Source organism: Pleurodeles waltl, chromosome 3_1, assembly GCF_031143425.1.
Source record: "Pleurodeles waltl isolate 20211129_DDA chromosome 3_1, aPleWal1.hap1.20221129, whole genome shotgun sequence".
Taxonomy (NCBI): domain Eukaryota; kingdom Metazoa; phylum Chordata; class Amphibia; order Caudata; family Salamandridae; genus Pleurodeles; species Pleurodeles waltl.
In genome coordinates this window covers 577,038,055-577,064,950 of record NC_090440.1, presented here as the reverse complement: position 1 = coordinate 577,064,950, position 26,896 = coordinate 577,038,055, and the positions used below count along the sequence as shown (strand labels likewise).

General features: G+C 44.0%; 1 protein-coding gene across 2 annotated transcripts in view; it reads left to right on the top strand.

Moving 5' to 3' along the window:
• Positions 1–26,896, top strand: part of SLC22A18 (solute carrier family 22 member 18) — a 757,096-nt gene that overhangs the window by 113,898 nt on the left and 616,302 nt on the right. The window lies entirely within an intron of this gene.

The window sequence follows — 26,896 nt, the reverse complement described above, 5'->3', positions numbered from 1 at the left end:
AGGTGAATGTTTTTGAGAAAGGTGTCATTGAAAGTGTCTTACTGAAAATGTAGCATTAGAGTTGTTTATTTTTACTGTATAGTTTGTGTGTATGACTGCCGCATTCTGATTTTTTTTCTGCCCCGGAAGCACAAAGAGAGGGTGTGTTATGGACTACAATAAAATGACCAGTTGCTCCAAGTCTTTGTATGCAGTAAAGAAGGCCAGCAATCAAGCGACTGAAAGCAAAAGGTACAGGATAAGTAAGGGGAATAGGGCAAGATTGGTACTGGAAAAGCAAAGTTAAAGTCTCATACTTTATAACCAGTGAAGAGATAAACTGGATATATGTGACAGTATTTGCCTGTGTTAGTATCCATTGTATGTAGCTGCCTTACGAAAAATTAGATCTGAACATCAGCAGAAGATGGTATTGATGAAGTTGCCATCTCCAGCTTTGCTCTTTGCCCCCCACCCACCGATAGACACGAAGGATCCACAAAGTGTTCCTTCTTGTGTCTTTTCAAACCTGACTGTTATGTTACCTCTGAAAATGTCCTTCTTTACTGGCCAAGTCTACAGAAGATATTTTAGTAGGTTGTTTGTAACCTGAGGTTATCTGATGAAGATGTGGGTCACAGACAATATACTTAGGGCCTCATTATGAGTTTGGTTGGCGGCGGAGGTCGCCCGCCAAACTCATCACGCCACCATACCGACATTGCGGGCTAAACCCTGCCAGCCCTATTTTGAGTTTCCCGCTGGGCCTGCGGGCGGAAACAGTGTTTCTGCCCGCCAGCCCACCGGTAATAGGGCCGTAACATTGGAGCTGGCTCGCAACTGAGTCGGCTGCAATGTGGCGGTGCAGCGGGTGCAGCAGCACCCGTCGTTTATTCCACTGCCTGTAATTCGGGCACTGGAATGCACAATGGGGCTGTGCATGGGCCCCATGACACCCCTATTCCGCCAGCCTTTCCATGGCAGTGTAAACCACCGTTGAAATGCTGGCGGATAGGGACTCGTAATCCCCAGGGCAGCGCAGATTACAACTACCGGGATCACCAGGCTGCAGACTGCGGCGGCTCTGCCATGGTCATAATAGGGCAGTCTGACCACCCTGTCTGCAGCGGTCCAACCGCCATCGCGAGTGTGTCGGTCTTGAGACTGCCACACTCCTAATGAGGGCCTTAATGTGTAGCTGTTCTATCTGGATGTTCCTAAAGTCGCAAGATCAGAGCTTAAAGTGGGCCAGGTCCTGCCTGTTCTGGGCACTAGGAGTAGTTAAAAAGGGTGAGTGAAATGGGTTCCTGTTGGCCCTACATTCATCCTTTTAGTTTTTCAAGCCAAAAAACGTAGATAGCAACAGGTTGAACAAACAAAATCTTTCCCTAAGTGATATACAATTCTAAGATGCCAGGTGTCCTTAGGGAGGTGATTATCTGGCACACCATACCCCTCCCCCTATACCTCCCTAGTCTGCACTGAAAGAGTAATGACAACTGTAAAGCAAGGGCCTGGGATGATACACCAGTAAAGTCATGAGGCCCATCTGCATCTGGATTTATTTATTTTTTAGTTTGTTTGTGGCTCCGGTAGGGGTTGGGGGACAGTGCTGACCCTCCCTCCATTCCGAGTTGTGGGTGGGGTGAGAAGATAAATAATTGATTTGTGAACAAAAAACTCTAGTCATCAGATCAGCAATGCTGACAGGTCTGGTTCTAGAGGAACAGACAGGTGGGCCAGACCCTCCCAGAGTAGTGCCATAGCCCATCCAAGGCCCATTTACAATTAGTAAATCAATTTCGTTTTTTTCTTTATGAGTCACTTGGACTCTCAGCCTCCCTTTTTCAACTTAATTGTTTAGCTTTAATGAATAACACCAAGGTCCAATGCCCTGACCTACTTGAAGTGCCTGGGACAGGTATGATATCTGTCATAATGGTGACTGTTATCATGCATGTGTGAATAGCAGGGGTACCTGTGACACTCTCACTCCATCAAAAGAGACCCATCCAAGCTCCCATCATACTGTTCTTACTATATGCCACATAGCGGAAACAATTTGTATCTATAACAAAAACACTGCCAATGTCACACGTTGTGATTTTTCTGAAGTGAAAATGCTTTAGCCAGCTTTCACTGAACAGAAATGGCGGTTCTCTTGTGGCTGGACTGGCAACATGTGCTGCCACAAACTTGCCTTCTCCCAATATCCCAAGTCTGTTAATATAATTTGAAGGAATTTAAGGCGTAGGCACTATGTTTTGGGGTGCTGGTGACTGTTTATTTTGTCCAAATGAAATCCCTCCCCTCGCCCCCCCAAAAAACTCTCTTTTGGTTATATGTGTAACTAGAAATGGATTATAGTGCTGTAGTACCATGGCCTAAACTTACATCGTTTTTATTTAGTGTAGCCGGCTAATGCACTTACTACTAAGATGTTGTACAATCCCATGTTCAAATCTTGCTACTCAGTCTTCGATTTCAAAGACAAGATTATGACAGAAAGTGCTGTAAATACCTTTCATGCCTTGTCAATGATAAAACAATTCAGAGATGCCAGGTGTTCTTGATATGGATAAACATACTTACTTTAGCTCCATATAACTGTGAAGGGCATTCTGAGTGCATCACTCACTTAGACATCTGAATATTATTAGCTATTGAGTAACCAGCAGCTGTGAAGTAGCTGTGCCATTCTTGACAAACACAGGGACACATTTTTCACAACTGTAGTGCTAAAGAGTAGGCAAAGATGGAGAGTGATTAGAGGAGAGAGTGAGGATAGAAAAAGAAAAGGGATAATAAGACAAAAGGAAAGATGTGGGTGAAATAGCAGTGAAGGAGCAAGTAGAAGTACAGAAACAGAACTCAAAGCCGCCACAGATGACATCCGCATGATCCTGGACAGAGGTGATACAGAGGCCCTCTTCCTCCTGGACCTCGCAGCAGCATCTTCCTCAGACGGCTATCCAAGATCATCATTGAAGGGTCCACTCTCTGCTGGATCTGCTCCTTCTTGACTGATAGAACTACATCTGTGGAATGAACCAAGGATCACCCTGCAGTCCTACTCTTTACAATGCATACATTATCTCTCTGGCCTGTGTCGTATGCACACACAACATTAACATCCTTTCCTATGCCAGTGAAATGCAACTCATACTTTCTGTCTTGGGCAAGACCCCAAAAACAAGGGTCAAGTACACTGCCTGCACGGCGGAAGTCACCAACTGGATGAAGTCCAACTGGCTCATCCTCAAGATTTTCGGCAAGAACTCTTAGGGGGTTATTACAACTTTGGAGGAGGTGTTAATCCGTCCCAAAAGTGACAGTAAAGTGACGGATATACCACCAGCCGTATTACGAGTCCATTATATCCTATGGAACTCGTAATATGGCTGGTGGTATATCCGTCACTTTACCGTCACTTTTGGGATGGATTAACACCTCCTCCAAAGTTGTAATAACCCCCTTAGTCATTGCCACCCCGTACATCCACGCCAGTAACCTCTGGATCATTATTTATAACAAACTGGAGGAAAGTCTTCAAATGCTTCCCAAGCAACACCAGAAAAACTGTCACCTACGCCATTGTCACCAGAAAACTAGACTATGGAAACACCTCCTACACCGGAATCACCAAGCAACTCACCAGAAGACTACAAACCATCAGGAACTTAGCAACCACAGTCATCCTCAACCTCCCACGCAGGACACACCACACCTCATGGAATCTCACTGGCCCGATATACACAAACGCACACAGTTCAAATGCCTCACTCGCACATTCAAGGCCCTGTGCCATTCAGGTAGGTGTACAACCTTAACAATCGCATCTCTCCTTCACGAACATCCAAGCCACCTCTGCTCTGCCAGACTCCAACTTGGACACATCCAGTGAAAACAGAGAAACAGATCAGGAGGCAGGGCCTTCTCATACATGGCTCCTAAAGTGTGGAATGACCTCCCAATGCACATCAGAGACTTGTCCTCTCGTCTTGAGTCCCACTACAAGCTGAAAACCTGGCTTTTCGATTAATCCCGCCCTGGTCTAGACAAGGCACACATGTTTGCCAAACACAAGGATATCCTCATGGCTGATAGTTGCTCTACAAAATACACATAACATAACACAACACATAGAAGGGAAAAGAGGCAAGGTTAGGGTCATGAGTGTCAGAAAGTAGAGAAGGTGATGAAGATGCCACAAGAGGTGGCAAAATGAGAATGAAAGCGGTGCTTGAGGAAGTAGGATGACAGATCAGGATGGAGCAGAGGAATGATGAGCAAAGCAGACTGGGCAATAGGAGGAGGATAATGAGCAGGCATGTACTGCATGAGGGTATTGAGAAGTGTTTAGAGGGAGAGAAGGGTCAAGGCAAAGGAAAAGCCTTGAATATGAGAGTGGGTTTGTCAAATTAAATAGTAATTTAGAGAATTGCAGTAATGCTAAGTGTGTTTTAGTTACTGAAATGTTTTTGTAAAAAGATGACATTATTTGACTCTGCATTATGTCATAAATGTAAATCCAAAACTGTATAAATGTGAAAACTTCTGATACTTTAATTCCTATTTCAGAATTTGAGAAGTAATCAACAAACTTGGAGCATTTGCCATAATAATTGACTGTATATGTACTTATGAAGGTAACCTAGTATTTGAGTGGCTGAAGTACCTTGCTGAGCGCACCATTGCACCATTAAAGAGTCGACTAACAAAGGGAAGGCAGTCAGCTGATGAAAGTTGTTGTCAGAAGCCCCAACAAAAATAGGCATAGTCAATATCTATTTGGATTTTGGGACGTTCTGAAACAGATTTCTAATGATTTTTTGCTGCTTACAATAAATGTGAATGATTTTCATTGCCGCTCAGAATTTTAACCATACCTCGTGAAGTGCTTTAATGCTTCTCATAGATAATTAAGTTGTTGGTTGCTAATATAGTCGTATAGCCTGCCGTAGCTATAATGGAATGTTGGAGCTCCGGGCTTCTACCAGCTGTTAGAAGCCTGGAGCACTCCATTGTTTTCAGTGGAGCTCCCAACATTCCAGTGTTCTAAATTGAGTTACTGTTTGCCCAGGAAGACTTTATGAATCTGTGAGACACAGTATTTGCAATCCACTTGATTTAGACTATGCTGTTAATTACATGGGCCATGCCCTTAGGATAAGGCTCTTGGTCACCCCTCTTTGGACACACTCCTTTACAGCCCCACTCCTCCCACACTTTATTGTCCCACTTGAAGGCCTGCTCAGTATAGAATGAACTTTTCAAGCATTAGTGTGTCACAGTTAGTTTGACAGTTGTAGGCTGCTGACATTTGAAGTATGTTTGCAAGTGTTGTTTGTAAAATGCAAACCCAGCCAAAAGTAGCGGGACTTTGCTAATGGAATTGCTCTTCACCCTATAAAATGATTTTGAATGTGCTTTAGAGTTAGATTGGCAGTCAGGGCTGGCGTTAGTGCTGGTGGTACCCAGTGCAACAATGTTTGTTGGTGCCCACCAATGACCACCTCCACCACAGATTACCTCACTACCATCCTTTAACATTGCCCCTCAAGTATCCATAACCACTCTCTCTGATGCATTTAATTAGTTTTATAGCGCCATTCATGCCAGCATAGGGTGTCAGAGCACTTCACATCACACACCCATTACACAGAGACAATCAATCATACGTGTGTAGATCAGTGTATAGGAAATGTTTCATAAGACAGAGGACTACAAGGTGTAGGAATCGCTTGTCATTCATACTGGTAATCTGTACAGTTTAACAGTGCTTGGTCTGGAAAGACACAAACTAAGAATTTAAAACATAACACATAAAACATAACACCATGGTTGGGGGTTCTCCTTAATAAGAATTGATTTCTCCCCCATTTAACCCTTTTTGCAATATTAGGATAATGAAAGACTGGGGAGAAATCATAATGGTCTAATCATCTAATCTATACCTTGCAGTTTACATGTGGCTTTTTGATGACAGTTATTAGCCCACTGTTCTATAATAGGATTTTAAATTATAAAATGCAAGAAACAAAAGGATCTCTCTGACAAAAGCAGGTACCCACTGACCTACTTACATTATATGCACTTTGTGATCTGCCTAGTGCACGTTCTTTGCAGCAGGCATACCAAACCTCTGCGCTACCTTCCGATAAATCAATACTTCCACAAGACAAAACTCTGATCTCTCTCCAGGAAAAACATTAATCACTGGAGTTATCTTGACATTTGTATTGTTGCCTGAAAATTGCTGGAGGTGAGTACATAGATGCTTTGAAAACCATAATATACTTGCAAACAGGCGCCCCACCTGAAGTCAGCACCCGAAGTCGGTGGCCTCGCAGCCCATACTGCTGGCTTTGTTGGCAGGTATATTTCTAAATCTTGAAACCCTCTTTCAATAATAATCTTGTGTGTTCTGATTAGTTTCATGGCTCTACTTCACTGGCAGCTATGCAACATTTTTGAATATTTGTTTTCCACAGCCATACTTACGCCCCTACAGTGAGCTTTGAATTTCCCCGTTGAGACATTTGCCTTATCTGAATAAACCGATGCACTTGGCATCTTTGTATGCTTTGCTGGTGGTGTAGAAAGTCTTTGCACGTTTGGGACATGGACAGCTCTCACACTCTTTCATTGAGCCATGTGTATCCGTTGTTAGGCTCCAGTGCACAGTGCACTGACGGGAGTGGGGACGATTGCAATAGTCACCAGAGAGTGGAGGAGAGGCTTGCCACATGGTGAGGGCAAGTTAGTGCGAGAGAGGGAGGCTGGGGGAAATTATGGCAGGCAGGTTCTGGGTCAAAACAAAAATTCTAGCTCTTGAGTCAAGAATTTTCAATTCTATTAAGGACACGGAGGTGAGGATTATGCTTTCTCTTTCTTTACTGAAACGTTACAACAGCCAATCAATGTTAATTTAACAGAAAAACTACATTTCCCAGTACTCCTTGTAGGCCATAATGTGCCCAATCTCAGGCCTGGTCTCCTATAAATGTCTCTGCCTCCTTAGTCCTTCCTCTTTCTTTGCAATAATAAATCCAAGACAACCTGATAACCACAAACTGGATTCTCCAAAGTCCCAACGAGGAACAACGATCTGTAGCCAGCGGCTGAACTGGAGCGAACATCTGTCCACTCTGGATTATTCATGCGCCTTTATTGTTGTATCCTATGAACGAAAGAAAATGCGCTAATAAACTGATAATGACTATTCAGTACATGGGTGGGTGTAAAATAAAATACATGAGAACAACAGATCATGCATAGAAATCAAATTTTATCATATGTAATCACATAATTGTTGCAAAAAAAACCTTGAAGAATAACATCCTGATATGGGTGGGATAATCCTCACCACCGTGTCCTTAATAGAATTGAAAATTCTTGACGCGATAGCTGGACAATTTTGTATTCTTTTTCAGGACTGGAGGCTTCGGTTTATGCTAGTTCAAAGCTGATCCACCACTATAGATGCCACATCAACAATAGGTTTATGATAGAAAATCTTAAATGTTGTGTCAGAAGACCAATCTGCGGCAGCCATAATATCCTCTAAACGGGAGCCAGCTCCAAAGGACTTTGATGCCATAGCGCCGCGCATTGAATGTGCCCCAAATGTGATAGTATCTATACCAGTTTCTCCCAATAACCATTTGACCCTTCTGGCCAATGTAGCTGTTGACACTGGAGCAAAAGGACTCTGTAGTGATATCAGCAATTGGCCTTGCACATCTCTGCGAGTCTCTCGAGTGCAATCCTCGTAAGCCTTAAAACATTTTCAACACATAACTTCTGATTATGGGGAAAAGCTGGGTATGAAATACACCTAGTTGCCATCTTTGTACGTCTAGAAATGGTGAAGGAATCTCCTGAAGGAGTAAATACTTTACCTGCCAAATCCAGTGGGTGTACATCAGACACTCTCTGACAGGAAATGAAGCACAAAAGTACAGTGAGCTTGGCCGACAATTGTTTACGTCACATGGCCAGTTTCTCAGAAAACGCAGAACAATATCTACGTCCCATAACTTGTATACGTAGGCTGAGGGGGTCTGATCATTTGGATGCCTCACAAAAGTTTACAAATTAAAGGATGTTCACCCACTGGTTTATCCTCAAGATGAGGATGTCCTACAGAAATAGTTGATCTAAAAATTATTAATGGTCCTATACGCTAAGCCTTGGGTTGCTAAATCTGAAAGACAATCAGACTAACGTGGGCCCCCATGGGATCAATACCACATTCACTTCACCAATCCACCTATTGTTACCAAGAGGATTCGTAACGTTTATGGGTGGAAGGTACCCAAGATTGGGATAAGAAGAACATAGCGTCCTTCAAAATTCCTGCCACTTGCCAGCGTCTCCGGAATGCCTCCAAGCCATGAGAATCAAGTGTTATTGTAATACTAGAGGATGAGGGAGATCCCACAGATCTAGTAGCAGAGATGGGAAGGATGGGAGGAGCACCGGAGGAGCACACTACAATGACATCGCTACTAGAAACCATGACTGAGCTTTCCAGAGAGGGCTCACTAAAATGATCTCCGCTGTCTGCCTCTCCACATGAGAAGGTACTCTCTGAATCATTGAGAATGGAGGAAAAGCGTAAAGAAGACGTAATGACCAATCATGGAGAAATGCATCCGACCCCAGGGATAGTGGATCTGGCCTCCAACTGTAAGACAACGGAAATTGAGCATTGAGTTGAGACGCAAAAAGGTCTGTCGAGCATTCGCCCCTTCGACTCATTAGGCTGTGAAAGACAGACTGATGGAGTTTCCAATCGCTGCCATCCCAGTCCGCCACCATATTGGAACATCCCGGAATGTACTTCGCTGTCACTGATATTTGGTGTTGGAGACAAAAGTGACAAAACTCCTTGGCAATCTACACTAGGACCTGGAATCTGGCCCCTCCTGATTGATATATCTCACCGCCAATTTATTGTCCATACGTAGAAGTATGCAACAACTGACCTTGTGGGGATGGAGAGATCGGATCACAAAAGCTCCCACTAGAAGCTCCAAACAGTTCCGCACCGAGCCCCCCAGCCCCATTGACTGGCGTCGGACTCTATTATTATCTCCAGAGAGGATGCAAAAAATGGCCTTGCGGTTCCACGCATCCATGTGATCCAGCCACCACATTATCTCCATCCTGGTTTATTCCATTAACAAAATCTCCACTGAGTAGGACAGTCCTTTGAAAAGATGTACAATTTTTAGGTGTTGAGGGGCCCAATAATGCAGGGGCCCCAGAAATATTACTTGGATGGAAGAGGCTTAAAGTCTTTGGAGGAGTTCAATAGGGGGAGGAAATTAGCCCCAGCAGGTCAGCAGAGGAGAAAAAAACTCCTAATCCAATGAGAGATAAAATACCTCTCAAAATCGGCCAGAATCAAAAGTGGAGGGAGCACCTGCTCAGATGTTCCCTAGGCAAAGCCTAATTTCGCTTTTGCGCCCCGTCGGGCATTCAAGGGAGTGTAATACGTGTGTAGCCACGAAGCGCAGCTCACAAGCCAATCTCCGCATGTAATTGCGGTCAGAGATCGTCTCACACATGCGCGGGCATGAATATAGAAAGAGGAATCAGTCCTCTGTATCCGGCCCTTGCCTGGCTCCTCTGGGTGCCAGTAACACTTGCACAAGGTTAAAGCTGAAATGGAGTGCCCTGCACGGGCGCTCAAAAGATCAGTGAAAGTGTGGCATGTCAGCGCTCGCCTCCACTGAACACATTTTTTGAGAATCGGTCGTCTAAAGAGCGTGACGGCGTGTGAGAGAAACAACAGAGGAAATGCTTCCTGGGCGAAGCGCCGTTCAACCCCCCGCTCCCGCTTCATGGTCGTGAATTAAATAACGTAATTATAAATATATATGACAATGTATTAGCTTTAATAATTGAAGGGAGTACTTATCTCTGGCTGCAAGCAGCAAAGAAAGAGGAAGGAATAAGGAGGCAGAGACATTTATAGGAGACCAGGCCTGGGATTGGGCATACTATGGACTGCAAGGAGTGTTGGGAAATGTAGTGTTTCTGTTTAATTAACGCTGATTGGCTGCTGTTACTTTTCAGTAAAGAAAGAGAAAGCATAATCCGAAGCCTCCGGTCCTGACATAGAATCTGCAGTGGCCTCGGAGAGTTTGGGCAGAACTGGGCAAAGGCAGGTGAGATAAGAATACCGTGAGGCAAGGAAAAGAGGAGTAAAATCCTAAATACATTTTGAAAATTATTTTATAGACTGTGTTCATGAATCCGAAGTAAACCTAGTTTTGAGTCTAATGAATGTGTGCGCACTCACCTGCTGAATCTTTCTTTTGAAAAAAACATCAAAAACTACTGCTATCCTGCAGTAATCCAGTTAGTCTTGAGAGGTAGATTACATTTTTAGGCTGTGTCCCTGAGAAGATAGTGTCACTTATTGTACAACAAGATTTTCTTTTGTTGACCTTGGCATGCTTATTGATCTTGGATGTTTTTTCAGATCAGTGCAGTGCTTAATTTGTGCTTGTTGTTTCCAGTGCGGGGCACCAGCACTTATTTTCGAGGGCCGGCACTTATTTTTCTGCCTCAAGCATTTATTGAGGACGAAGGAAGAGAAAAACGAGAAAGCGTCACAAAAGCAGAAAGCTGCAAGAGTGAGCTGAAGGGGCAGGAATTGGCTGTAAATGGATTGAAGAGGTCTGAGATGGATTTAGGATTACACTTCCTCAGTATTCTATGTTCGCACATTTAATTGCAGCTGCCGCATGTTTAAGAGGAGGGGTTTGGGCACCGGCACTTTTTTATTTAGAAATTAAGCACTGGATCAGTGGCAATAATTTAAGAGTGCCCCAGAGGACTGCATGCTTTTACTGCTGCTTTTTAGGTCTGTCGTTACTCCTGATCATTTAATTTTATTAAAATGTTATACTTACTTCGAGAGGTTTTCAGCCAGCCCTCTCCTCAATACATTGTTCTGCTATTGAGTCATTCACATTTTGTTTCCACCTACAATAGGACACAGCTTGGGGGAGCCAGTCAGCCCACTTCCGCTATTGGCTAAAATAATTGTGAGTGATGGCGTTCCTCCCTTTCACCAGGAGTACATCCATGCACAAAGTAGTTCCCTTCAGTGCCAGAGACTACTGCAAGATAGTTTGCTTTTAGAGAACAAAACAATATTTTTCCTTTAAGCCACTTTTCAGGTCTGGTGTTAGCTGATACCTTTTGATATTACTAAAACATGCATAATATACGTACATGTAGGGCTTTCAACCACCTCTCTTCATCCATCGGTCTGTTGTTGTGTCATTCACATTTTACTTCTGTCCACTACAGCATTTAGCATGCAACAGTGGGTCATCCTACTTAAGCAACTGGTTAACTTCACTTTGACTGACTGCATTTTACTCTCTCACAAGAAGAAAATCCACACACAAGATAATTCCCTTCAGTACTGGTGTTTTACTGTGGCCTTTGCGTTTAGAGCCTGGCGTGATAGCAAGACGCTTCTAATGCACATTCTATCTTTATCAGAGTTCATCTTCTAGTGCTGTTCCTTCCCTTTGGACTGTTTTGCTTCTCTGACTGTTGCTATTTCGCAGCGTACCAGAATGTGCCCATTTGAAACTATTCTGTATGACGTTATCCTATCTTTACTTTTTTCTTTCTCTCCTTTCTTTCCTTCGTTTTTCCTAATGTCTTTCTTTCTTTCTTTTTTCATTCTTTTTCTTTCCTTTTTAAAATTCTTGACTTATTTCCTTGTTTATTTCTTTCTTTCCTTTTTCCATCTTTCTCTCCTTTATTCATCTTTCTTTCTTTTTCTGTTTCCTTCTTTCTTTCCTTCTCTCTCTCTTTTCCATTGTCTCTTTCCTTTTCTTCTTTCTTTTACCTTGTTTCACTTTTTCCTTCTTTGTTAATATTTCTCTTGCCTTCTTTTATTCTTTTCTCCTCTTTCCTTCTTTTTCATAAGTTTCTCTTTCTCTCTTCCCCTATTTCTTTTTTTTTCCCTCTTCTGCTTTCTTCTTTCTTAGTACTATGAGAATGTGTGTTTTTATTGAGACTAAAAAACGTTTTTGTCTGTAGCAAATCATTTTTTTAGATTGAGGGCCCGGTATATTCCTAAACAATAAAGTTGTGCCAAAAAAAATATCAAAACAAAACAGAAATTGTTGGAAGACTGGCGGCCAACTCCAAACATATCAGTTGTGCCAATGCTTGTTTTTAGATTGAGGAGTGCCCAGAACCCTCGCTAACACACAGTTTTGCCAGAAAACATGATACAACAAAAAACAGACATTTGCAAAGCCGTAAGGTCTGCAACCAATGGAAGACTTATTGGAGTTGCCAATGATTGTTGTGTTCTGGAGCCTCTTACATATTACACAATATGCAGCCTCACAATGTGAACAATATGAGCCTGAACAACGTGAAGTGGCTCGTTCCCTGTTTGCATGGAAGTAGCCCCAGGCAGACGAGAGAAAGCATTTGTCCATGTGTTTGCTCCATGTCAGAGTATTGGTCAAAGCCTTAGCTTTTTGTGCAGTGGGGGCATTGGGCTCCAGGCTCATTGGTATTTCAGAGCCCCTCTCTCCACCTGCAGAATTAATCTATAGACTGTAACGCACGCCTGCATGTTTATTATTGAGGAGGCAGCTAAACAAGGCCTTACCAGAAGATAAAGCCAGCGGCTGGAGCTGCTCTGTACTCCTGTTCCACGGCATAAATGGAAGAAGCGCCAAGTGTGCTCCAGATTAAGTTTTTGACCCGGCCTTGTAAAAACCTCTGAAAGACCTGCATTATGCTGCAGACTTGCTGTTAGTGCTGCCACAGACGTGCCCTTTCAGAGGTGACATGGGTAAGTTCCTCACCCCGTTCAGGGAGGGAATCATTAGCACACCTCCTAAACTCCAATTCATATTTCATTGATGTATTTTCCCTTTGGATGTGCTAACTTGGCGACTTAGTGCATGCACTCAAGAGAGCACATTTTTCTGTATCCTGAGAATGGGCCCTCTTTGTACTCGGTGCACTAATCATCAATGGGCGCCCAATTCCATGATACTTCCCCAAGTTCCTCAAAGCCAAAATCACAGCCTTTTCAGTGCCTTGCTTGAACATCGTTTCTCCAATAAAGGCAGTCCTCGGCTTTAAATTGCTGGAGTTAAAATGACCCACAGCCTATCCAAATGACATGAATGATTTTCCTCCACAACTGGCAGTGCTTAATTTGTAACAGAAAAGGTGCCTGTGCACGGATCTCTGCGTAGAATCCTGTGTCCGGGGCAATTAATCGTCGGCGCGCCGATTATCAATCCTGCTAGTCTTAAACCCACCTCGTGCCTCTTTAATCCAGCCCCAGGCACTCCCTGCCCTTTATATCACTCAGGCAGGTTCAAGCTTTCATACTGTGACGTCTTTCTGTTCCATCCTCTTTCCGATCTGTGTGTTTCCCTCTCTTGTACTCCGTAACTATCTGATGCGGAAAAATAAGTGCCCATCCCCAGAAACACCTATTTTGGCTTTGTAGTAGTGAAACCCTAATGGAGGTTTTCAGAAGGGAAAAGAAAACGAGAGGGGCTGAATAATCGAGTACAAATATTAAGACGTGAGGATTTTTTTATGTATCAACTGTGGTAAGTGTGAAGATTGCCTGTACCCTGGCCATTCATGCTGCTGAATAGAGGGATTGTGCCGTGTGCGGTTTAGCAATCCCTTATCTAATGCATAGAGTCCAGATGATTTAAAGGAGCATCAATCTGTATTGATGACATTACAAAGTGATTTTATAAATACATCCAGTGAAATAGTGAGGGGGCGGTACCCCTGGGGCACAGAACATTTCGTGGAGTAAGACTTCTCAAAAAGAACTTAATTTGTATTTAAAACAAACCTTTGCATTAAAACAATAACGTAGAACTTCGTTTAAATCTTATCTATGTCCGTAAGTTTGTGATTACGCTTTTTTTACCTGTGTTATATTGCACAGTGTTTTTTAGCAGAGTAATTTTCTTGAGTTCTATACAAATCCTCCAGAGAGCCACAGTATAGAATACTCCGCTGGTATAACAACTGTAATAAGACTTACCAGGGCGGGTATGTGTCATTTTTATTAGGTCGAGTGTGCAAGTGCTCTGGCCCCTGTTGTAATCTCTCTGTGGGCTTTTAACCACACCCATCAGTTCCGTTGGTTCGTGGGCCTGCCTTTTAAAATTAGGTTGATTTCATTTGTGAAAGGCATGTATATAGCCCTCCCCGAGAGCACCGGTAAACTACTGATAGGAGGCTCCATGTTTTCCACATGGTTTCTGGACTACTTTATCTTTTTATTTCCTACGCAGTATGATCTCGCTGGGCAGTAGTCGAGCGCTTTGCATGACATCGACCCTGTTACATGGCTAATTGCACTTTTGCGGATAGTTTGACGGCGAGCGAACTTCTGTTTCCTTTTGTGCGCTCCTTTACGCTCGTGGCGTGGTGCTTTAACTCGGTTTGTTCAGTCTTGCAAGCAAAACAAGCTTTTGAGAATCAGTCACAGAATGCTAGGGTAGCGTTCTGAATGTACCTACTTGTTAACTCCTTGCTTTGAGAGTGTGCAAGCATGCTAACCTCTACCCGTTTTTCAACTGTGTATGTTACATGCTGTGACCTTCGTGACCTCCGTGCTAGTACTTTCTGAATAATATTACATATGTGCTGCAGGAATAGGGCATTGGGCAGAAGGTGGCATTTCACATCAAGTGTTTTGCACCCAGAAATGTGCGGGTCCGTTTCTATGCATCATGTAACAATGCACAGCGATGTAAGCATGACCCATTGACTCTCTTATGCACATGAGAGGCGGCGCATGCAGCTTTAAATGTGCAGAGAGTACCAGCCCTTCTCACCAGCAAGCAGACACTCTTGGACAAGGGGTGCCTCTACTTCTATTCCATTCAAGCACTGACGGCTCAGCAATTCACTGTAACCAGGCATGTGAAAGACGGCCATGGCACCCATGTGTACAACTCACCCCAGTTCAAATACCAAACCGTGTTGGGCCTACAAATCTCTTGACGTATTAGCGTTACTGGCAACCTTGATTGTTCCCTGTGATTTATTTCCCAGCTTAGCAGGGTTGTGCAACCTTGAAAACAGTTTATGTCCACATCATGCAAAGCTTCTCCCTGCAGATTTATGGGCTCCAGGGAATGCTTGGATACTGCTGATGCAGGAGCCTGGCTGACACTGTCTGATGCAGGAGCCCAGGGTGCAGCGAAAGTGAAATGAGCACACCACACACCAAGGTTATTTTGAATTTACTCTCATTTGTCACACTCGAAGTGTGGCAACTAACTGTACGCCAGAAAACTTTATCACCAGGAAATATAATCCGTCCAGGTGGTCCGAGAGCCCCCTTTTCAGGACAAATCACCTTACGAAATGAATTAATTATTCGAAATACGAATACAATATAGAACGTTTAAAAAGTGCTTCTGACAATTTTCACCAGAAACAGTTACTTGCACAAAGTTACGACACTGGAAAATTTCGGCTGTCCAGGTCAAAGGAAGTGTGTATTTAGGACCCAGGAAACCACTTTCATTGGTATTAGTTCATGACTAAAATATAAAAATGCATAGTGCCCTGAGTATATTTACTATAACATCTGCTTTTAAATCCATCAATGTTCAGTTATTGTATTATAGTTACATTTATATAGCGCTTCAAACCCTTGACTAGACGCCAAAGTCCACTAACTGAGTGGAAGGATGCTGAATTACAGTTTCATCTATGTGGGAAGTGTCATAGTGCGATGGCGGATTGAACATCTCACGTCGCTGTGAGAGACATAAGTGCACATGTGTAGTGAACAACATCAGGTAAATACATCTGAACCAGCTTGGCGTCCTTGGGGTCTTCCCTGAGTAGGGCTCTCAAATGACAAGGTGCAGCACAGCACCTGTCCTAGTGGCAACGGTTTGTGCCAAATACCAAATATGTTTCGCACAATCAAAAAAATGTATAGAGCGCGCTACTCACCCGTGAGGGTCTCAAGGCGCTTGTGGGGGTGAGGGTGAGGCTGAGGGGGGGTTACTGTTCGAACAACCATGTCTTGAGGTTTTTTCTGAAGAGTAGGAGGTCTTTGGTTTTGCGGAGGTTGGTGGGGAGGGAGTTCCAGATTGTGGGGGTGAGGTAAGAGAAGGCCCTGCCTCCTGTGGTGGTTCGTTGGATGTGGGGCACTGCAGCTAGTTCGAGGTCGGCTGATCGGAGGTTGCTGGTGGGAGTTTGGAAGTTCACTCTTTCGTTGAGGTAGGTCGGGCCGGTGTTGTGGAGGGATTTGTGTGCGTGGATGAGGATCTTTAAAGTGATTATCTTGTCTATGGGGAGCCAGTGAAGGGATTTGAGGTGTGGTGAGATTCATTAGTGGCGGAGTAGGCCAAGTACGAGGCATGCGGCTGTGTTCTGGATTCTCTGGAGTTTGCGTTTGAGTGTGGTGCCGGCGTAGAGGGCGTTACCATAGTCTAGTCTGAGCTGATGAGTGCATGAGTGACTGTCTTCCTGGTCTCTGGGGGAATCCATTTGAAGGATTTTTTTAGAGTGCAGAGTGTGTGGAACCAGGAGGAGGTTAGTGCATTGATTTCCTCTCATGAAGAGGGAGGGGTCCAGGAGGATGCTGAGGTTGCGTGCGTGGTTTGCGGGGGTGGGTGCGGGGCCTAGGGTGGTGACCACCAGGAGTCGTCCCATATGGTTTTGTTAAAATGATCTTTCCGAAGAGTTTCTCTGCTCATATTAACAAGAACCCTCACAGGTCAAGCTAAGAAATGTTTCTTACTCTCCTGATAAGGATGCGTTGGACTATATCCACCAATCACTGTTCTTGCTGGCTTCCAGGCACTTGGGGCCTAATTTAGAGTTTAGCGGAGGGTGGTACTCTGTCACAAACATGACGGATATCCCGTCTGCCATATTATGATCCCATTATATCCAATGGGAATCATAATACGGCGGAGGGGTATCCCTCACATTTGTGATTGAGTAACCCGTCTGCCAAACTCTAAATCAGGCCCTTGGTTTTCAACAACAGGACAAATCCCATGACTGCAATAAAACAAAAGGCCCTTGTGCTAATGATCGAGTAAGTGGGGCAGGCTCCTGACCATGGGAGCTATGCTCAGTTCTTCAAGGCCAGCTGGCATGGGTCATGTGTACGCCAAAGAATGTTCACTGAACTTTTCCAAAGTGTGGCAGTCATATGAAAAATCTACTACCTTTTTGCGTGTTTGTTTAAGACCAAAACCGTCTTTTGTAATTCGGGCCACCCTCACACATCCCAAAGGATTCACTTTCAATCTCTCCTAATTACAAATTTATGGCCCATTTGCACCTGAAAATACAGCTACGTGAAAACACATAGTGACAGCATGCCTCCCGGTCATTCTGGTCTCTGGTGAGGGGGGCGCTGAATGACACAAAGAGTTCATTCAGTCCCTTTCCCTGGGAATATGATTATGTTTGCTTGAAAAAAAACTACATTTCCATTGGAAGACCCTACAGTTACACAGTCACCCCAGTTCATAAAACATTACTGAGATGCTAAACAAAAAGATATGAATGTATTTTACAAAAAATCACAACTGAACTCTTTTTATCAACACTAATTATGCACTAGTTTTGACCCAAGTCTCTACCTGTCCTGTATGTTTTATACACAGAGCTTTAGGCCAGGGCAAACTAATGCCCTCGGTGCTGGTAAATCAGCATAATGGTACGTACTGTCAGAAAATAATCGTCTAACTTTGGCAAACTTCTAAGTTATGCTAAAGCTTGGCAGGCGCTTCACTTTAAGGGAGAACATGCCACCATCAGGTGTTTTTTACACTGAAACACGTAGGCGTATGACAAAGAGGGAAATGCAACACCCCTTAGCTGACCTACCCACTGAACCGCTTTATACCTTTCAGGTCACTAATGGAACCGAGCCCCTGCCAGGACCTCATGCTTTCCTTTCTATTAATCAGCATATAGGCCTGGCTAAACCTGCAGGAGGATCTACAGTCACTGGAGATACCCGTCCAGCCTCAATCTGCACTATCGACTCATATACTTCATGTCATCTGTCAACCAATAACACTATGCACTGTATACAGACAGCAGGTACAGATCATTGCCGTGTCCCCACTTAAAATGCAGTTCAGCCGCAAGTGGACTAAATGCAAACAAGAGAGGGCAAAGAAACAGAAGTTTGTTTTGTTGATTGTATCTGGGCTACGAAACGGTCAGGACAAGTTGGTATTCTACAAATCAATCAAACAAAAATAAATCAATTACATTGTGATCATGCGGGCTACTGTCAAATATCTGAGATAGGGTATCAGAGGCTCCTAGATAGGGAGTTATGTCCCCTATAGAAGAACGTTTGTTTGATTCTACCTAACAGATTCTGAGTAGCAAACAATTACAATGGCAGTGCTGCGAATTTACACACTTTTTTATGTCTGGCTTATCAGAGGAGCTGTCTATAACACCTACGGTCACCACCAATTCATTAACATATAGACAGGGTGGGATCGGGCTCCACTCAGAGGATTATTTCCTTCTTTTCACTTAATGCAATGTTGATCCGTTGTATCATTCCACCTCCTCTAAAATAGCTTGCATGCAAAGCATGAGTGACTATTTTGCATCTCAGAAGTACATTGAGGTTCCTTATCTCATGGATCCATTGTACTCAGAGAGCAATCTTTATTTCACTTCAGCATGCTTTTGGATCTTTTTGATAGGATTTAAAAATCAAGCCAGCCCTACTGGCTTTGCCATTGGTTGTAACCCTGCTCTCACATTTTCTGAACTTCCCATTCCAAAATAAAGTCAATCTACCTCAAGTGATTGCAGTTAAAATACAAATGACCAGATAGTTATTTTGCTCGCCTATGACAATGGGGCAAAGAGGATTTTAAAGCAGTAAAATACTGTGACTATTTAGATCAAATATATTTTTAGCAGACATAGGCCCTCATTAGGACCTTGGCGGCAAATGCCACCTACTGCCACAGCGACAGCCGGCAACAGACCATCGCCGTGGCTACCGACTGACCATTGTATGATGACCGTAGATGGTATTCCGCCAGAAGGCTGGCGGAATTCCGTCTACAGTCATGGCGGCGGGCGGCAGTAAGGTGGAGCTGCTGCCAGCAAAACACCAGCCTACAGTATCATGTTCCATGATATGGCCTCGCGGTGTTTTGTTGGCGGATGCTGCTGCTGGCAGCAGCGCCACGTCCCGTCTCCTGCTGGAGGACCCCTGCAAGCAGGTAAGTTGGGTTCTCCGATAGGAGAGGGGCGTGTTGTGTGCATGGTTGGGGGTGTGTGTGAGTGTGTGTGAATGCGTACATGCGTGTGTAATGCGTGTGTGCATGAGTGGGTGTGAGTGTACGTGCATGTTGTGTCATGAGATTGCGTGTGTGCCTGGATGTATGTTCGTGAGTGTTGGTGTGAGTGTGTATGAATGTAAGAATGCGTGGGTGAATGTGTGTATGCATGTGTGAATTGTGTATGTATGTGTGTGTATGTATGTAAATGTGTGGGGGGGTCGGGAGTGGGAGGGAGAGGGTGGAGGAGGGCTCTGGGGAGGGGGAGGGGGGGTGCACCAAGGAATTCCCTGGTACTGATAGTGCCTACCGCCATGGTTTCAGTGGCGGCAGAGAAAACACTGAAACCATGGCGGTGGGAGGGGTCAAAATGCCATGGGCGGCCTAGTGACTGCCTCGTTACCGCCGTGGCGGTCGGTGTGTTGACTTGGCGGTTTGAATGTCATAATAGTGGAGGTAGGTACCGGCAGCCTGTTGGCGGGAATACCTCCACTATACCACTGACCGCCTTATCTAAAACTCATTAGATAGCTGTTTAGTGCTAGATGACGAAAATTCCCTTGGGGGCTCAATCGTGTAATTTTTTTTTTTTTTAGGTTGAGCGTGCAAGCGCTTTGACCTGTTGTAAGTATTGTGGGCTTTTAACCACACTCACTGCAGCCTATCAGTTTCACTCAGTTGTGGGCTTGCCTTTCAAAAATCTTTTGTTATCATTGGTAAATGATTTACGTTTGTCCCTCCTTGGGGCGGTTTTATTACTGCCTTGCAGATTGCCCCTGTTATGTGGATAATTACATTATTGCCGAAACTTTTGACTGCAAGCAAACTTATTTTTCCTTTTGTGTCTCTCCTTCGTGCTCATGCTCATGGCAACCATGGCGCTTTGAATCGGCTTGCTTTTGTCAATTAATGTTTTACTTTTCATTTTCAATTTATATGGCAAGAAAAGCCCAGTTAGGAATTTACAACGCTAATTGCTCTAACTCGAGCAAATGCTTGTTTGTATTTTCTTTTCACCTTTTTATCATGGCAGTATTGGTCAGTTTGTTGTCATGTTTCACCATCATTGTTTCAATACTACACATTCACTCACTCCTGCAATCAAACATGGTTTTATGCCTCCTTTATTTTATAGTCTAGATCCAGACAGCTGTATCTGCTTGCCACCGCTGCTGCACAGCGAGGGGTAGCTCACTCTAGTCACAGCAGACTCTCATTCCAGCCCCATCAGCCGGAGATCTTCTACATTAGGTGCTGAAGTAAGTTATTTCTGACTTGCTGAGCATTCCATAATTGGAGCAGCTCTGGAGCCCCCACAGTGCCCAGGGGCATAACAAAGGCCCCCACAGCCCCTGATGTGGTGGTTGGGGGGGGGTTGAGCACCAGGGGTCCCCCTCAGCACAGCACCTGGCCTGTGTGAGTCAGCTGGGGACCCCCACCATGTTCTGTGCAGGAGGCCCCTTCCAGTTTTGTTACGCCACTGACCATGCAGCTTATGTCAGACCATTGATACAGCACTGCATTGCAACCCATTCAGACGTACTTTGCAGTCCTCAGAGCACCACCCGTAGGAGGGATTGGGTGTTAGCTATCTTAGGACACAGAAAAAAGTTAAAATCTTTTAGTATGGTCAAGCTAATTCGTATTCAGCAGCCAGTTTTTCTGGCTGCATTCTCACTGATAAATGGGCCAGGGGGCACAACAGGGGCTGCTGGGATATGTAAAACTAAATAAGTTGAACTGTGGGAGAACAGAGGTGAGGGTGCACTTGCTGTATCGCCCAGGTTCAGCACTATATGGGGCGTGTGTGAGGAAGGAGCATCTCACGGTGGTAACAGGGGGAAGGGCGGCGTGTACGGGGGGAGTAATTAATTAAAAAAATAAAACTTACCTTAATCGTTGCCGCCACTGCCATCTCGACCGGGCTGCTCCTCTCCTCTTCTCTGCCGACAGCCTGCAGGCACAGGCTTCCAGCCTGCCCTGCGGCCAATCCTGACGCTGCTTAAGGCAGCATCAGGATTGGCTGGGAGCACCCAGCTAGGGTACTCCCAGGCAGACTGTGAGCATGTACAGGCTTTCTCCAGCCCCACAACTGTGTTTCTGGGCTGGACAGAGCGTACTGCGCATGTATGTTTGGCTGGCCCTAGACGGCCGGCCAAACATACATGCGCAGTGATCACTCCCCCCTCAGTGCTCGTAAAAGCCTGTGGCCCCACCCCTTTTACTAAAAACAATAAAAAACATAGTTTAGTAAAAGGTTTTGCATCAGCTGCTGCTGGCTGAGGGGTGACGCTCCTGCGCCCTAGCAGAAGAGCCGCGTCTGGTGTGAGGCAGGCTCTCCTGGTTGTTACAATGCTATCAAATGTGTTGTGTATCAAAAATAACTAATTTGGAGCAAAAAATCTTTTGTTTCCATGCAAATTACTTTATGAAGCATCACTTATTCATGGAAGTGTTGCATTTATTCAAACCCAGATATATATCTGCACATTGGTCAGGAAGTGACTGACCAGCCTCAGGTGGGTAAGTGGCAAGAAGACAGAATGGGCACTAACTGCATGTTCATAATAACATAAAACCTAGACACTCCATTCACTGAAAATCTTCCTGAAGCAACAAAAAAACAGCAACTGCCCTCAGGGTCCTGCATTGCTGGAAAGCTATTAACTTTGCCAGTGCCTGTTCTTGAGCCTGTCATGGAATTGTATTTGTCTCAGGGTGAACAACATGGTGATATGGTAGCTTCAAGTAGGGTTGTCTCAATGAAGTGAGTTCAGCACTGAGACAGATGATCCCTTCCCCCTCATATGGGCTAATCCCAGCTTTTGTTTCCTGAGAACCAGTGTTGGGTTGTAGTCACTGAGGTGTTTTAGCTACCCCTGACTGGACTGACCTGGCTTCCTGGCCTGTAGCATACTTTGTCCTTCCGTCGAGAAATGGTCCAGTTCGGAGTTCCCTCAGGCCCGCCAACATGACGTTGGATAGCTCTGGCTGCTCATCAGCATCTTCTCATAGTGACTTCTTGAGGTAGGTTAGGAACAGCTCAGTAAGGTGAAACGATAGTCACTGTGACCTAGTGGTCCTGCGGTGAACAGTCCTCTGGGCGAGGGGTTACTGTTGGCAAGGCTAGTGGAGTCTCAACTGACAGTAACCCAGAGATTACCCCTGATCAAAAACAGCAAGGGGAACCACAGGCTCATTGGGACAGGGGTTTGCTTGTTTTGTTTTGCCTCCAGTCCCATCACCCTTTAAAGGACCCTACATTTGCTCTTCTCTTTATGGTATTCCTAGTATCAGTGCCCAGGCATTCTTTGTTTAAAGTCCACATACAAATATTTAAGTTTTTCTGAGCCTCTACAAAATCTCGCCTCAGAGCTACGCCACGTGATGGAATCATCATTGGTTAAAAACTCTTTAATTTTATCTTCGTCTCAAACTTTGTTCATGGACCTGGACACTCTTATCATTCCTGCTTTCAGTTAGATGAAAATCACAGTATTAGAAAAGGACAATGAAAAAGGAATGGCATGCTGTATATGGGAGTGCTGTTTCTACATTTTGTGAAATGTAAATAACACCTCACTTTTCGCATATTTGGACTCTTTTGCTGTCTCATACAAAGGGTCCATAGCTGGCAGCACGACTAGGAAGCAAATCGAATTGTTAATTTTATATATCAGTTACATTTTTGATCGAGGGGGGAAAGACATAATTTCCCATATGGGAGATGTTGGGAATAGGAGGTTAGTAAATGTGTACATTAACAATTGGAGAGATATTTGGGGAAAACCTACTGTGTCAACCATTTGTGTGCAGCTCACAGTTGCATGGATATTTTTTTCAGTTAAGTTTGCTGCTTTTGGTATGGACTTGCTGGTGCGTTTGCCCCGTTGGAGAAGTTGACTTCCAAAAATAAGATTGTTATCTTCAATTGACTCGGAAAACTTGTAGTTTATACTCTTGTGAGTACTGGGCTAGTCAGTGTATTCTCTGTGCTCCAACATGAGGAAGATTACCACATATTTACTAGTTGCTATTGAAATGTCCATGAATGGAATCCACTCAACGTCTTCTACTATCACCTACTGCTGGATGAAGCATTAGCAAATATTAGCAACTGAAATATTCATAGGACATTTCAAGGACGGTTGTGAGTGTTTCTGAAGCAGTAGGACAAACTTCTACAATATTTGAAAAGTGCTTTTTATGAGACACTGGCCACCCTCTAAAAGAGGAGGCGATCTCACAGGCAATGTTTGTGGAGTTTTAACAAGACTTTCACAAATAAATATTCAATCAATAATAAAAAATGCACCTTTCCATAGCTTATTTCTGATTTAATTGAACATCTGCAGCAGCAGCTGTTCATCTCTTGAGTGAACCACTGACACTGACAAAACATAATTATTTGTAAATACAGCTGTCTTAACAAATAAAGACGGAAGATTATGTTTGATCATTGTTCATCTTGTGAAGGGAGTAGCACATGGCTATTTGCTTCTATAGCACTACAAGTGACACAGTTTGAACCCGATTGATCAGCCTTCACTCTGGGACCTTATTAGTCGGGGAATCTAACGGTGTTGGTCTGGAAAACTCAGTATTTCTTCTCATAAACGCCCACCCACCTCCGTCAGGAGGGGAGTGATGAGCTCTAAATAACCCACTCAACGCCACGCTCACTGCTGATGCTTCTGCACACACCTTACAGTTTTAGACTGAAGTTGTGTGCTCAAAGTATTGAAACATTACCGAATCCTCAGAGGGAATAGTAACAGATTCATGGGGGTGGAAGCTTTCCTCATTACACAGCTTCTCCTTTGGGAATCTTTTCAGGTGGCCGCATGGGACGAAAGCAGTGGTTCAGCACAACCTACTCCCCCCAATGTGCTCCAAAATGGTCATTTATTTTGATAAAGCAGCACCGATTCCTTTAAGAAACAAAGACTGCTTTAAAAACAAATTAAAAAAATCTCCATTTGAAAATGCAATTAAAAGGGCGATGCTCTGCTGTTCCTTTAAGGGGACCATGCCTGTGTTTGTAACCAGTCGCAAAGGGTCGCAAGTAGCAGCCTGCCTATATTCATAAGGTAGGTTGTTCTGGGACCACCTCTGACCGGAGATTTTGAGATCCAACCTGTTATTTTATGTTATGTTAATTCACAGAGTGCAACCTATGCCAAAGATTTTTAGTGCCAAAACATCACTAGTTGTCTAACTCTTGGAACCTAAAAAGATTGCAAGTGGAAGAACCAGGTTTATAAAGGTCAAAATGAAAGAAGCTTTTGTTCAGGCAAGAGGACTAGGAGCCGACTATTCAATTTTTTGGCAGCTCCGATAGAGAAAGTGAAGTCACCAAAATACAATGTACGATCTATGGAGACATTCAGAAGGAAGATATTGGCAGATCGAAAATTACGAGAGGGCTGATGTAAGGTGAATGTTCTGGCTAAAAAGGCAGGACTATTGGAAAATATATTATTATGTATATTTTAAAGAGTATCCTAGATTTGATGGGAACTAATGAAAAGATCTCAGTGGCAGAATAATGTGGGCACATCAGGCAGTATATGTTACCAAATGGGCTTCAGTATTCTGAATGAGTCTAAGTTGATAAATACGTTTTTAAGGGGCAAAAAGACAGATTACATTGGCACAATTCAGCTTTGATTGTGCCAAAGCATTAACTACAGGAACATGAGGAGTGAATGGTAGGTAAGGCAAGATCCTTTTTAAAGTTCTGTGCTGAACGAAACGGGTTTGATTAACTTTAGCAATTAGAGTTTCTAGAGATGAGGCATTGTCCATAAAACTACCTAGGTTACAAACTACATTAGCTGGGATGGGAGAGGGCCCACAATTTTGGGCTACCAAATAGGAAAAGGAGAGACCACCAGAATTGCAGTCTTCTCTGGTTTGTGACAAAAGAAATTAACGGATATCCACCCACAAATCATGGGCAAAACAGTTGCAAGAAAAGAATGAACTTGTGCAGATGAATATTGTCGTCCAAAGCGGGGCGACAGGAAAGCTAAGCTAAAATCAGTTGGATTTTAGGGAGGCTTAGGTACTGATTAAACAGAGAGGATGGTAGAGCAGATCCTTGAGAGACACGGGAGGTGAGAGCTTTTAAACTTGAATGGAAAGGTGGCATTACTACCAGTTGATTTATATGACTGAAAAAATATCTTGATCTATTGAAGGACAGGTCCTTTAATTTCAGTTTCTTTCAGAGCAGAAAATAAAATGTAGTGATTAATAGTATAAAAAACTGCCAAAAGATCTAATTGTTTTGGGCTATTTTGGTCCTGCGAAGGCTGCGTGACTCACCTGGGCAATTCATGATGGCTGTAAAATGTAGAGGTCTATTATTACTCTCAGGTATCAATTATAGTTCTATTATAGCACTCCTTGTTTTAATCATATCAGGATGCTCATCATTCATAATGCTAATATGGTTACATCCTAGGCAATTTTAGCTTCCCTCATTCTGACAAAGTCAAAAGGCTCCCAGATCCCTGGTTGAGCCCACCCAGTTGCACAGTCGTTTTAAAGTGATGGTCCAAAGATGAAGCATGCCACGAAATGTTGTGGGTGAGGACCTTTTTTTAACCTTACTGGTTGTGCATGCAGGGTTTTGGAATTAGAGTCTCATGACTCATTCCACTCAGAGGGACCTTACACTCCTTAATGAAAGATTGCTACTGGGAGATGGTGAGGATCCTCAGTACTGCCTCGTCCTCCTGCCATTTGTTTAAGTGCATTCTTAGGGCCAGATGTAGCAAAAATAAAAATTGCGACTCGCATTTTGCGAGTTGATGCGACTCGCAAAATGCGAGTCGCAAATTGGAATGCCAGAAAAAAAAGCGATCCGATTTTGCGACTCGCAGCCGGACTCGCAACGCTGTGTGCGAGTCCGCAGTTTGCGAGGTCGCTGTTTGCGAGTGTGCAAAAAACGAACTCGCCATTAGCGAGTGGGTGTCGCAAATTGCGAATACCTTCAAAATTGCTTGCAGATGCAGCAGAACACTCCAGAAAGCATACCAGAACACCCTGGAAACACTTCCTGGCACATGATGATGACATCACAGCCAGGAAGTTAACAAATACACCTGGGAGGAGGGCTCAACAGTGAGCAGTGTCTCTGCCACTCACAGTAGGGTGCTGAGGAGTGGTATGCACAGCACCATGGACGCAGCAGGGACCAGCCAGGCTGGCAGGAGGGGCAGGAGATCATAGATAACAGCCAGGACAGATTAATGTGGCACATGGCGTTAATGTGCCACATGACTGGTTGGCATTTTCCTGCCCATGGACAATTTCAACTTGTATATAGTTTCTTCATGACATTAATAAAACAGTTATTTTTGTTCCACTTAACAAATGGTTAATAGGTGAGTATGGTGGGAGTTGACACGTACCGTCCAAAATATTGCGTTGCAATGTGGTCCCGTCTCAGACTGCCTTGATTAGCTAGACTCCTATCCCCATGATGGCGATGTGGTTGTTCTTGCTCTTCATCATCAGGATCTGGGTCTGCAGGGGTGAGAGGTAGCCCACGTCGGGTGGCT